Here is a 14,640-nt window from a genome sequence, read left to right on the forward strand (position 1 = left end):
CAGCGGTTAAGAGCACTGACTGCTCTTCCAGAGGTCCTGAGTTCAATTCCCAGCAACCACATGGTGGCTCACAACCATCTGTAATGGGATCCGATGCCCTCTTCTGGTGTGTCTGAAGACAGTGACCGTGTACTCACATACATAAAATAAATAAATAAATCTAAAAAAAAAAAAGAAGGATGTGTGTGGTTGTGCACGAGTTTACATTGTGAAGGTCAGAGAACATCTTGCCAGCAGTGACACATTGCCCCCAGCACTCCCTAAGCCTCCCCAGCAAGACTGCAGCCCCTAATCCTGCCCAGACAGCATCGTCAATGTGGGACCAGGTGTTCAAATGGCTGAGCCGGTGAGGGACTTTAAACCACCACAGAATACCTGTGGAGGTCAGAGTACAGCTTGGTGGAGTTGGCTCTCTTCTACCTTATATGGGTCCTAGGGGTTGAATTCAGATCAGGCAAGGTGAGCACCTTTACCTGTGAGTCATCTCCTCCGTCAGGTTCCCTTATCTTGCTTGCATTTAGTTTCCTCCGCCCCCTCCCCTGTGGATCACATCCCCACCCCCACCTCAATGAGTTCATCTGTCCCTGTCTGTCCAGTCCAGTCTGTCCCCCAACCCCCTTCCTAAGAGAAAAGCTTGAGTTATTGGTTTAAGCTTTCTTCTTCCAAATGCCTGCATTCGACATTGTAAATCTCCCTCTAAGCACCGCTCCCGAGACGGCTCACAAATCTTCACATGTTTTGTTTTTATTTTCACTCAGTTGCAAATATTTTCTAATTACACTTGAGATTTCTTCTTTTAATTCGGGCTTTATTTCGAAGTCGGCTGTTTAACTTCAAGTGTCTGTGAATTTCCTGGCTATCCTTCTGTGGAACTCCGTCATGTTCCGAAAGCAGGCACTCTGATTTGAATGCTTTGAAATGCGTTAGATGTGTTTTATAGCTCTGATTGTGGTCTATGTGGGTGAACAGTCCATTTTGCTTAAGCAAAATGTCTATTACATGGTTGCTGGATAGAGCTGTCTACAGATGTCTGCTTGATTGATGATGGTGTTGAGTTCAGCTATGTCCTTACTGATTTGCTGGCTGTGGGATCTGTTGGGTTTTGTTTTGTTTTAAATTAAGAAAAATCTTGTGTATTCGTGTTTTGCCTTCATACTTGTTTGCATGTCTGGTGCCTTCAGAGGCCAAATGACCGTGTTAGATCTCCTGGAACCGGTGTCACAGATGGCTATGCAGGTGCTGCGTCCAGGATCAGGTCTGTGCTCTAAATCACCGAGCCATCTCTCTAGCCCCGCTGGATCTGTGCCATAGAAGGAAGCTGACGGCCATTCCCTGTCTTTGAGGCTCTTTCGGCTTTTGCCTCCTATATTTTGACCCTCTATTTCTGTGACACACACATTAAGTATGTTTGTGTCTCCCTGAAGAGTTCACTCTTTGATCACCACCTTGTGTTTTTGATAACCTTTCTTGTCCTGAAACCTGTTCTGTCTGACATTAGCACAGCCAAGTCCCACTTTCTTGTGATGGATGTTAGGGAGTCTGTTTCTCTATGTCCACACTTAGGGTGAGTCTTGGCTTTGCAGCCGCTGCTGTCCCACTTGCTGCAGCCACGGTCAACTCCACCACAGACTTCAACATCTCTGCCTACAGCGAACACTTGGACAGGGTCTCCTTCCAGCCGTGTGCAGACAAAGTTCCAAAGACAGCAGAACGCTCATGCTCTGAGCACTGGAGAGAAAGGGTTTGGCTATAAGGGCTCCTCCTTTCACAGAATTATTCCAGGATTCGTGTGCCAGGGTGGTGACGTCACACACCATGATGGCACTGGCAGCAGGTCCCATCTACAAAGAGACATTTGAGGGTGAGAACTTCATCCTGAAGCAAACGGGTCCTGGCATCTTGTCCTTGGCAAATGCTGGACCAAACACAAACAGTTCCCAGTTTTTTATCTGCACTGCCAAAACTGAGTGGCTGGAGAGCAACCATGTGGACGCTGGGAAGGGGAGAGAAGGGATGTGCTTTGGGGAAGCAGTGAAGTGTTTGGGGTCCAGGAATGACAAGACCAGCAAGAAGTTAACCATTTCTGACTGTGGACAGCTCTAATGCTTTGGACTTGCGGACATCTTACCCACCAAACCATTCCTTCTGCAGCTCAGGAGAGCGCCCCTGCCCCATCCCAGCTGCTCAAAATGCTTATAATCTCTGCTCTCACTGAAGTTCTTTGGGTCCCATATTTTCCTCAGTCCCCTCCAAGTCTAGCTGGATTGCAGAGTTAAGTTTATGATTATGAATAAAAACTAAATAAGAACTGTTAGAAAAAACAAATAAAGTGTCAGAGAGATGACACAATTGGGTCTTATCTTTGTCTCACTTTCATTTAGATTGGCTGGTGTTCCACATCATTGTTAGAATAGTTGAATTAATGCTAGCCACATTTATTATTATCTCCTATAACTTTCCTTTTGTTCTTTGTTACTTCGGGTGTTGACTCTGGGTCTTTCGGTGTAGTCCAGTCTTGGCCTTGATTTAATGATCCTCCTGCCTTTGACGGCCGTGGACTGTCATGTCTAGCTAGTGTGTCCTTTTTCTTGGTCTCCTTCCTCTCTGCCTCTTTCCTTCCCTCCTTCCATTTTCCTCCTCCCTGCTTTTTGTCGTGCTGGGATTAATGCATGTGAGGCATCTGTGCTACTGTGCCACTGTAGCTGTCTGGCTATGTTTCTGTCGCTGTGATAAGATGGCCGAGGCAACCGAAAGAAGAGTTGAGTTGGGCTTGTAGTCCCGGAAGGTTGGATCCATGATGGTGGAGTGGGGGCAGCTGGCATGGTGACCAGAGCAGAGACTGAGGGCACACATCACAACCGCAAGCACAAGTACAGAGCATGAATGGAGGAGTGGTAGGGACTCTCACAGCATGCCCCCAATGACTGACCTCTTCCAAGGCTGCGTCTCATGAGACTCACCAAACATCACCACCCACTGGGGACCGAGCATCCGAATGCCTGAGGCTGTAAAGGTCCTTACCATCCAGACCATTCCATTAGCCCTCAAACTCGTTTCTTACTCTGATTTTCTGGAGTTTGACTATAGATGTCTGGGCATAGATTGATTCTGTTTGCTTGTTTCAGCAGTTCTCAACCTATGGGAGGAGACCCCTTTGGGTGTCAATCAAGACCCTTATACAGAGGTCGCCTAAGACCATTGGAAAACACAGATGTTTACATTACCATTCATAACAGTATTAAAATTACAGTTATGAAGTAGCAATGGAAATAATTTTATGGTTGGGGAGGTCACCAGAACACGAGCTCTATCGAAGGGTCACAGCATTAGGGAAGTCGAGAGCCACCAATTTCCTTATTTATTTGGTATTTTCATCCCGCTTACTGTTTGCATTACATTTTGAGACAAGGTCTTTTTATGTAGCGCTGGCTGCCCTGGAACTCACTGTGTAGACCAGCCAGGCCTGGACTCACAGAGATCCCCCTGCCTCTGCCTCCTAAGTGCTGAAAGTAAAGGTGTGAGCTACCGCACCCAGTCCCTTACTGGTTTGTTTGTTTTGAGCTTCCTAGACCTATATTTTGGTGTCTGATGTTAACTTAGGGCAAACTATTTCTTCAAATCTTTTTGTTTAAAAATGTATTTCGGGGTTGGGGATTTAGCTCAGTGGTAGAGCGCTTGCCTAGGAAGTGCAAGGCCCTGGTTTCGGTCCCCAGCTCCGAAAAAAAGAAAAGAAAAAAATGTATTTCTTGGGCTGGAGAGATGGCTCAAAGGTTAAGAGCACTGTTTGCTCTTCCAGAGGTCCTGAGTTCAATTTCCAGCAACCCCATGGTGGCTCACAGCCATCTATAATGAGATCTGGTGCCCTCTTCTGGCCTGCATGTGTACATGCAGGTGGAACGCTGTATACATAATAAATCTTTTTAAAAAATGTATTTCTTTATTAGTGTGTGTGTGTGTGTGTGTGTACATGTATGGCATGTATATACACGTGCGTGTGCTTGCCCCACACATGCCAGAGGTACAGGTGTGGAGCCAGAGGAGTTAGTTTTTTTTTTTCCTTATTCTTTTACGTGGTCCCTGAATGTCAGACTCAGTCATTAGGCCTTTGTGGCCAGCCCTTTCCCCACTGAGCCCTCTTGCAGCCCCTCAAATAGCCTCTTGTCCTTGTTCCTGTCCCTTTTCCTTCCCCCCGCCCCCGCCATTGCCACCATACATGTCCCAGTATTCATGGCTCTCAGAGCTCTCAAGGAGTCAAGTCTGTTTATTGTTCAATCTGGCCTGGGGAACTTATTTTTGCTGTTATTTGTTTACTACTTTTTCAGTGTTGGAAATTCCTATTGTCTATTCTCCCACAAGTGGTCCCCTGACCTCCATACATGTGCCATGATTCGTGCATGCATGCAATGTTGTTGTTGTTTGTTTGCTTGTTTGTTTGTTTCCTTTGGCTGAAAAGGTGGCTCAGCGTTTAAGAGCACTGACTGCTCTTCCAGAGGTCCGAGTTCAATTCCCAGCAACCACCTGGTGACTCAACTATCTGTAATGGGATTCAATGCCCTCTTCTGCAGCGTCTGTAGTGTTTGAAGACAGTGACAATGTGCTCATATACATAAAATAAGTAAATAAATCTTTAAAAAGGAAGTTTTCCGGGCCGGACAGGCGATTCAGCAGTTAAGAGTACTGGGTCCCTTGCAGAAGACCTGGACTCAATTCTCAGCACCCACAGGGTGGCTCACAACTGTCTGTAACTCTCGTTCTAGGAGATCTGATGTCCTCTTCTGACTTCTGTTATCAGGCATACCATGAGTAGAGATGGACACTCAGGCCAAATATTCATATACATAAGTCTTTTTAAAAGTTTCCTTCCTGTCACGATAATCTATTCCTCCTCCTGTAGCTCATCGGTCTCTTTTCTCCTCACGGCTTAGTCTAAAGCGTCCATTACGCTCTATCAGCTGGTACAGGAGCTGGACTCCTCACTTTGTTCTAAGGCCTAGGGACAATCTACATTTTCTGTGTTTTGTATCACATTTGCCTCAAGGTTTTGCTCTGTGACCTTTGAGTCAGCACACCTCTCCAAGGTGCTTTTAAATCATAAACAGGAGGTGAACTTTATCAGCTGCTGGTTCCTGTCATTTGAGGTAATCACACGACCTTCTGACATGGAGGCCGTATGGAGTTCCTGGGATAAATCTGAGTGACGGGTGTGTGTGTTTTTAAAACCACATCTGATTCCTTATTTAGAGTTTTGCTCTTTTTTCAGAGTGAGCAAATGCCTTCCCTTCAAGCATTGCCTGGCATGAATGATTTCCGAAAGAGATGTATTGGCTGGAGTAACCTTCCAGAACAACTTCTATAAGCGCTGGTCTCCTGCAAGTGTGGTTCATCTGCAGAAGTACACAGCCTTCTACAACAAACTGTCCCACCCCCAGTATTTCTGACTGCTTACCACATGTTTTGCAAGAGTTGGCCGATGTTCGTATGCCTTAGGTGTTTGCTTACTGAAGAGAAAGCCTGTCTTTCACCTCACAGAATGCTAACTCCAAGTCTGAAGGTCATCGGCTTCAATGGACTGTGGTCTCTTCTATTATCAGGTAAAAGGCTTGCTCCTTGGCCTCTCAAGCTCTTGCCTCATCTTCTACCTCTAAACAGAGGGACCGGCCTCTTGAGTACCACCTGCTAACCTGCCCTGACTAAAGCCTACGCACACCTCTTTCCAGCAGCCTGGGAATACATGCTCTCCTCCTTAAGCCCAAAGCAAACTGGTGTCTAGTTCAGTTCCGTGGTTGTGACAAATACCCTGAAAAAAAGCAGCTCGGAGGGAATGGGCTTCTTTCAGTTCGAAAACCCAGGGTGCAGCCCCAGGGGAGGTGATGTGGGACCACAGAGCTTCCATTCACATCCTCACTAGAGAGGAATCACAATGGAGGTGCTTACTGAAGGCGGCTGCTAGCTTCCTCTATTCCTAGCATCCCAGAACCCAAAATGGCGGATCCTGGCTCCCACTCACAGGCTGGATCTTTCCATTCGTGAAAGGCAGTCCAACTCAAAGCCTACAGCAATGGTTCTCAACCTTCCTCATGCTGTGATCCCTCAATACAGTTCTTCATGGTGTGGTGAGCCCCCCAAACATAAAATTATTTTTATTGATACTTCACAAGCGTAATTTTGCTACTGTAATAAATTGTAATGCAAATATTTTGGGCGGTAGAGGTTTGCCAAGGGGTTGCCACCCAAGGTTGAGAACCGCCACTCTGTAGACATGCCCATAGGCCAAACCGATCTAGACAGTCCCTCACTGAGACTCCTATGATTCTAGCTTGTGTCAACAATTAAAACCATCACACTCCTGCCAGGTGCAGTCATTTAATCCCAGCGCTCTGGAGGCAGGTGGGTCTCTGTGGCTTCCAGGCCAGCCGGAGTAGCATAGTGAGACACCGTCTCAAAAGCAGTGACAGATGACACACACACAATGCACGTGCACGCACACAATGCACGCACAGAGACAGGGAAGGAAAGTTCCTTCTTGTACCTTGGGGCAGGAGAGATGTCTTTCTGGTTATGAACATGTATCGATCCTGCTGAGGACCTAAGTTCAGGGCCCAGCACCCACAAGATGTCTAACGATTGCCTGTAACTCCAGTTCCGAAGGATCAGACACCCTCTCCTGGCCTGCACAGCTCCTACAAGCAGGTCGTGCACAGAAACTCACGCAGGCGCACACACAGATACATAAATAATATTTTTTAGGCTACCAAAACAAACAAGAACCTCATCACACTCCATAAGTCCTTACAGTCTCCTTTATTCTTCCCACAGGCCCCCTCTCTCCAAAACTGCACACTATCGGAAGAGTAGGCAGCATCCTCAGATCCCACCCCTCCCCCAAAGATTCCTCCTTTGTGTGCTGTGAGGCGGGCACTCTCTCACACTGCAGGTGGGAGGGGGAATTGGCAGGATCTCTCTGGGAAGCAATTCTGTAACCTGACTCAAAAGCCTGAAAAATATTTGTGCCCTTTGTCCTAGTAATCCTACCTCTAAAATATCTGCCTAAGGAAATAATCAGAAATGCTGACAAGGGTAGATGTTTAAAGATGTTAATCTTGCTGTTATTTTAACAGCAAAAACTGGAAACAATTTAAAGGCTCCACAGCAGGGGCTAACTTAAATAAATTGTACTAAAATGGGATGAAATACCGTGCAATCAGTAAAACTATCATTTTGGAAGAACAATTGACTGGAAAGTTGCATAAGTGGCGGATCCGTACAGTTTGGGGCTGGTTTCTTTCCATATAAAATTAGCTAACACTTGTGGAATGTTACTTACGTTCCCTGAGTCCTCAGGACATTCCCATACTGTTCACACCGTTATCCTCATTTTTTAGAGAAAAAACAGCGCCAATGTCTGTGGTGCGAGGCATGTGGGAACATTTTCTTTATCCTCTTGTGCAGTCTCCCATTCTGCCTTTCTTTTTTCTTTTCTTCTTCTTTTTTGGGTGGTGGGGGAGTTTGAGGCAGGACTTCTCTGTGTACTCTTGGCTGTCCTGGAACTCACTCTGTAGAACAGGCTGGCTTCAAACTCCAAACTCACAGAAATCCACCTGCCTCTGCCTCCCAAGAGCTGGAATTAAAGGAGTGTGCCACCACTGCCCAGCTTCCCATTCCTTAAAAGCATTAAAACATTTTTTTAAAATGTGTGTGGATGAGTGTTTTGCCCTTGAATGACGAGCATGCAGTTGCTTGGTGAGGCCAGAAGCAGAAGAGGACGTAGGAACCCCTGGAGCTGAAGTTGTGAGTTGCTCCGTGGATGCTGGGAATCCAGCCTAGGTCCTCTGCAAGAGCAGCCAGTGCTCTTAGCTACAGAGCCACCTCTCCCTGTCTTGGTTCCTAATTCTTGAAGGAGGTGATTTTTTTGGTCTCATTTGGGTTTGGGGAGATTTTTGATAGTTTTGTGTCTTTTTGTTTGTTTGTTGTTTCTCTGTGTACCCCTGGCTGGCCTCAAACTCAGAGATCCCCAGGCCTCTGCCTCCAGAGTGTTGGGATTATAGACATGTGCCACCGTGCTTAGCTTTGCTGGTTGGCTTTAAGTTACTGTTTTTTGTTAGTGTTGTTTTTAGATTTTTGCCCTTCCTTTCCTGTTTTGTTATTTTGCGGGGGTTTTTTTGTTTTTTGTTTTTGTTTGTTTTTGTTTTTGTTTTTGTTTTTTGGTATCGTTTTTGCCAGCTGAAGTGAATGGTTGCTTTCTGGTATTACAGATGTTAATGCTGAAGAATTTGAACCACACACAGAAAATGAAGCCTTTCCCCGCAAGGTTAATCCAATTGCCAGAGCTGACTCTGAAGTCGAGCTCTCTGCTTAACGTTTCCAAATGTGTCTGGGGACAGAGGCACTTTCAAGCAAATGCCACCCTCCTCAGGACCAAGTCAATGAGCTCCCCAGCCGGAGTCCTTTAAGAGAGTACATTCGGTGTGGGGCTTTTCTTGCAGTGGCTGTCTGTTTTGTTTTGTTTTTGTTTTTGTTGTTCTCCCCACTCCCTAGTAGGAAACCATTTCTGATCCAGACCGTTCCAGCCCAACAGCTGGGAGTTGGGATGCGAAAACCCCCGTTTCAGTTCTGACCCACGGTTCAGGCCGTCAAAGGTTAACATTTTTCCTTCATGTTCCCTGGTCCCCATCTTTAGGCCGGCTGGTCCATTTGTACGACTGCTAGTAGTTCCGAAGTTCCTGGGTACCTCCACTCCCCATCCCCATTTCCCGCTGAATCGGGACCCTTCGAAGTCTGTTCCACCTAGATAAGAGAGGCCAGAGAAGGGGAGATGTCACCGACCAGTGCTAGCCGCAGAAGCAGGAGGTTGGCCTTGGAAGGCTGTTCCCACCCACTTAAGGGCCTCTGGAGAGCCCGGCTGGCAGCGTGCAGAGCTGCAGGAGGCGCCTCTAGGGCGTCGCACCCAGGGCGAGCTCGCTTGTAGGCGGCCAATGCCTGCGGGAACAGCGAGGGGCCTCCTGCGCGGAGCCGTCGCCCTCTGGTGGCAGCATGGGAAAGGTACAGCTGTTCGCTGGGCGCCACCTCCCCTCAGACCAGAACTGGAACTTGCTAGAAGGGGAAGCCAGACACAAATGAGCCAGGACTGGAACCTGGGACTCCAGGCAAATTCCTCATTCAACTGACATTTACAAGGACCTCTAGAAACTATGAAGAGTAAGCATCCGAGGCTTAAGATTTGACTCAGGCTATTGCAATAAGGAGAACAGTTGTTAATGAGTAATGTCTAAAACAAAAGGGAGGAGGGCGGGAGTGTTAGTTAGGCCGGTAAAGAGAGTCACCAGAGCACCATAGAAGCAGGAAGGAAGGAAGTGTGGAGATGATGGCCTTTTCGCGGAACATGCACATCAATGTGGCCGGTTCCTTAGCTTTCTCCCGGAACCCAAATTTAGCAGTGAGAGTGTTGTCTGCTCGGGCTGCCTTTGCCAGCACTGTAAACAGCAAAGCGATATTGTCCTTTGTGAGAGGAAGGAAGAGGAGCTGTGGAGATGGTTTAGGGGTTAAGAGTACTTAGTGCGCGCGCGCGCACACACACACACACACACACACACACACACACACCCCGCTACCTACTTTTTAAAAAACGTTAAAGGAAGAGAAGAAAGGGATGCTGGGCCCTATTGTTAGGCATGAGGGAGATTCCAGACTGACATGCTGAGTCTAGGCTGGGGTTGCATGAGGTTGCGTAGAGCTATGCAATCATGCATAGCTGGATTGCTGGAGGTGGGGGGATTGTTCAAAGAGGGACGTCCTCCCGGATGCCCTCCCCCAGTCATCCAGCTGTTACATCTTTAATAATCTTCCCTACTATTTCCCACAACTCCACTGGTTACGGCACAGCCCCTTTGACTGGTTCCACAGCTTTCCCCTGGGCCTCTGAAGGCCCTCTTAACTGATGTGTTTTCAAGCACAGCCTACCCTGCTGTATCCAACTTCTGGCCCATCATCCTGCCAGTGAGGAGAGCTGACCTTTCATGATCTCCTCAGAGGGACTCCAAGTAGACCTGTTGCCTATCAAAATCCCAGAAGGGATTTTGGGGGTGTAGTTCCGTTGGTTATCCAGGCCCTGTGTTTGATCTCCAGCAATGCATAAAACCCCCAGTGGTGCTGCACTCCTGGACTCAGAGACAGAAGAAGGGGGATCAGGCATCTTCAATTACACAGTGAGGTCGAGGCCAGCCTAGGACACATGAAACTGTATCAAAAAATATAAATGGGGGTGGGGGTAGTTTGGACAGATGGCTTAGTGGTTAAGAGAACAAGCTACTTTTGCAGAAGACCTGAGTGCTGTTCTCAGCATCCACAAAGCGCAGTCCACAACTGCCTGTAACTTCAGTTTCAGGGGGTCTAATGCTCTTTTCTGGCCTCCCAGGGCAGCTCACTTACACATGCATACCCCATAATTAAAAATTGAAAAGAAACCAGGCAGTAGTGGTGTGCACCTTTATTCCCAGAGGCAGGCAGATCTCTGAGTTCAAGGCCAGCCTGATCTACAGAGTGAGTTCCAGGACAGCCAGGGCTCCACTGAGAAAAACAAAAACAAACAAACAAATATTTAACCTTTTTTAAAAGTGTGTCAGTAGGAGCCCCATCATGGTGGATGAAGAGGCTAAATCTAGGGAGCCAGACTAGCAACAGCAACCCGCCGCTCCCCCCCCCACCGCCCCGGGCATTTCTGCCTGCTCACACTGCTAGCTTCAGCTGCATGAGGTGATAGCTAAGGAGGAAGGTCTAGACGGTCCAAGGAGGCCTTGTCCTGCCCCACCCCACTGCACTGACGCTGGCCAGCGGAGCCCCTTGTCCAGGCTTGACTTTAACATTGACTTTCCCAGTCATATAAAACATCGGGGTTCATTATGACACTTCCAGGCCTGTCTGTCACTTGCTTTGCTAATATTCACCCCATAGTTAAACTTTCCTGCCTCCCAACTCCTCATGCTGCTTCCCACCCCCAGTAAGTCCTCTTTCTGCTTCTGTGCCAGATATGTTCACTTTCAAAACTCTAGATTCTGTCTGTGAGACAAAGCCTGTGGCAGCTCTCTTTCCAAGTCTGAGGCTAACAAGGGGCTGCAGGATTTGGTGTCCCTCAGCTGAATTTTGGTCTTGCTCTGGTCCCAACCATGAACACTGCGATTCTTCCCTTTAGAAAGAAGAATGCCCACTCTGCACCATTGTACATTGGAAGTATGTAGCTTGTTTTGAACTTTCTAAGAGACTTTTAAAAGATTGTTTATTCGTGTGTGTGTGTGTGTGTGTGTGTGTGTGTGTGTGTGCGTGCGTGCGCACGCGTGTGTATGTACTCACATACATATGCCTGCAGGACCTGGTTTTTACTTTCCACCTTGTTTTGAGGGCAAAATCTCTTCTTATTCTGCCACTGGGTTGCCAGGAAACAAATTCAGGTTGTCAAGGCTGTGTGGTAAGAACTTATTCACTGCCCTGTCCCCTCAGCCCCAGGTTTGAACTTTTAAAGGTTGAGGTTGATCAATTTTAATTATTTCGTATGTATGTTTTCTTGCATGTGTGTATTTGAACCACATGCATGCAATGTCCTTGGAGGCCAGAAGGAAGACAGTATTGCATCCCTTGGAACTGCAGGTTTGGACAACCGTGAACAACCATGAAGTCCTCTGCAAAAGCAAGAAGCACTCTTAACTGCTGAGCCATCTCTCCATCCCTGACTATCAGGACGTTTTAAGTTGGATGCACTTTACATCGTAAGACAGTCCTGAGCCTCTGGGTACATGTACACCCATCCCATAGTGTTTTAATTTGGTAGAAATACAATAAAGAAAAGTACCAAAGCACACTTTTATGTCTTTTTTCAGTCTTTTCTCCATGTATGTGGAACAGAGTTCTAACCCTATTACATTTATATATTTGTATTCTCCTGTTCAATAGATCAGACTGTGACACACGATGACAAACGGTTCAAACAAGAATGAGAGAATAGGGGTTGGGGATTTAGCTCAGTGGTAGAGCGCTTGCCTAGCAAGCGCAAGGCCCTGGGTTCGGTTCCCAGCTCCAGAAAAAAAGAATGAGAGAATAGACTCACACATGAATAAGAGTACGTGGAACTGGGGGTGTGACTCGGTCAATAAAGCTACTGTCATGAGAGAATGAGGGCCTGAGTTTGGATCTCCAAATAAAAAGCTGGAAGTGAAGGTTTACACTTATAACCCTGACGCAGGGTGGAACTAGGTGGTGACAGGTGAAGCTCATTAGCTAGCCAGCCAGCGGAACCAATGAATGGGCTTCCGGTTCAGTGAGAGACCCTGTGTTACAAAATAAAAGTGGGGGCTGGAGAGGCTGAGTATTAGGAGCACTTTCTGCTCTGGCAGAGGGCCTGAGTTACCGCATAGACAGCAGACAGCTCACCGCTGCCTGTAACTCCAGCTCCGGGGAGATTTGATGATGCCTCTGCATGTGCATACTCACACAAAGACATGATCACATACATACAGTTCTAAAAACAATTTCTTTAAAATACATAAATAAGCTGGGGATGGCAGGTAGTGAAGGCTTTTAATCCCAGTACTCAGGAGGCGGTGGCAGAGGGACCTCTGTGAGCTCTAAGCCAGTTAGTTGGTCTACATAGAGTTCCAGGACAGCCAGGGATACGCAGAGAGACCCTGTCTCAAAAATAAAAAAACAAAAACAGAAGGAGGGGCAGGAGGAGGAGAAAGAAGAGGATCAGGAAGAGGAGGAGGAGGGACAGGAGGAGGAGGGGGATCAGGAGGAGCAGGAGGAGCAGGAGGAGGAGAAAGAAGAGGATCAGGAGGAGCAGAAGGAGGAGGAGGAACAGAAGGAGGAGGAGGAACAGAAGGAGGAGGAGGAACAGAAGGAGGAGGAGGAGGAACAGAAGGAGGAGGAGAAAGAAGAGGAGCAGGAGGAGCAGGAGGAGCAGGAGGAGCAGGAGGAGCAGGAGGAGCAGGAGCAGGAGGAACAGGAGGAGGAGGAGCAGGAGGAGGAGGAACAGAAGGAGCAGGAGCAGGAGGAGCAGGAGGAGGAGAATAAAAAGTCAGGGATGCTCAAGGCTGGGAGGCGGCTCAGTGGGTAGAGGGCTGTTTGAACTCCAGCGTCCATGTAAAGGCTGAGGCAAGTCACAGTGCGCCTGTCATCCCGGTGTGGAGCAGATGCAAACAGGAGGATGCCTGGGGTTTGCTGGGCAGCCCATCTTGCCAAATCAGTTCAGTGAGAGACTCTGCCTTAAATGAATAAAGTGGAGGGATGGCTCAGCAGTTAGGAGCAAATGCTACTCTTCCAGAGGACCAGTGTTCCGTTCCCAGTGCCCCGAGTTGGGCAACTCGCAATAATTCCACTCCAGGAGATCCAAGGCCCTCTGCTTGCTTCCGAACACCTGCACACACCCACGCAGACACACATTTACACACATGAATAAAATCTTTTAAAAAATGAATTGGAGAGCAACAGAGGGCATCCTTCTTCCTCCACACATATATGCACAACACACACTCACATGTATTCATACACTGGTGCTCACACACAATGAGAAGTCTGAAGGGTTTACAAGCATGATGAAGGAGATGTGGGCCAACAGTGGATCTGATCAAAGACCTTGATGATTCTCATCAGAGCGAGCTTCTTCAGCAGAAAATGGCGGCTTACAGTACAGATGTGCTGTAAGGCTAAGTGATCAGTTGCAGCCGGCACAGAGTGCGGCTCTGCCAGTTGAGAAGGCTTGTTTCTATTTTTAGCTCAGCAGTGTACTGGTCCGACATAAAGACAACCTCTTCATCTTGACATCTTTTGCCACTTAAGTTATGCCGCTGGCACAAAGTCAGGTAAAGCCCGTAGTTCTTCTCAGGAGGGGATCCCAGGACCTGTCACCTCCTGCCCAATGCAGCCATGTTCCATGTTGTCACCAAAGCCCAGAAGACCTTGTGGTGTAAGTACACATGGAGTTCAGTTTTTATTTAAAGAGCCTAATTTCTGGACATTTATTTGGGGGCTACGGCGTCGGCTTAAGTGACTTGCAGACATCGTAAGTTGAAGCTTCTCCTTCACTCGGCTGCTAAAGTTTAATTCACTCTAATTATTTCATATGGCATCGACTATAATAGTTTCATAATTTCTAGTATATTAAGCACTTAATATGTTGTGTCATTTGAAATCACATATTAAATTCAGCAAAGTACATTTTAATGAGAGTTAAGTGGTGTGAAAATATTAACACAGTGTGATGGTTCATCTTGGTACTCTCATTTTCTGGTTTTTTGAGTCTTTCCTGATGGGGGCAAGTGCCTCAGTCACCAGGTATGGGGAGTGGCAGCTACTACTGTTCCCTGGGAGAGGGTCCAGACGTCTCTGGAGTTCCCAGTGCCCTTACTCATCTATTCCCCACGTCCCCAGACTTGGACAGCAAGGGCAGGAAATACGTCTTCATCCTAGAAGAGAAGTCAGCAGCAGCTCGGCACCTGGAAAAGTGGAAATGGCTTGCTTCCGGGTGAGCCAGAGTCAGCAGAAGGGGCTGCTGGCACTCATATGCTGCAGCTTTCGCCGGTGTACCACAGCCGCTGTAAGCATGGCCTCGTAGGTGAGTGATGTCAAAGGCCAGGGTGCCAAGGTTTGGAGGAGCAC

At 47.6% G+C, this 14,640-nt stretch overlaps 1 pseudogene; it reads left to right on the forward strand.

Annotated features, from left to right (window-relative positions):
- The first annotated feature begins 1,406 nt into the window (after positions 1-1,406).
- LOC148004198 (peptidyl-prolyl cis-trans isomerase A pseudogene) lies at positions 1,407-2,268 on the forward strand (annotated as a pseudogene).
- The last annotated feature ends 12,372 nt before the right edge of the window (positions 2,269-14,640 follow it).

This window comes from Rattus norvegicus, chromosome 8, assembly GCF_021556685.1.
Source record: "Rattus norvegicus strain SHRSP/BbbUtx chromosome 8, alternate assembly SHRSP_T2T, whole genome shotgun sequence".
NCBI lineage: Eukaryota > Metazoa > Chordata > Mammalia > Rodentia > Muridae > Rattus > Rattus norvegicus.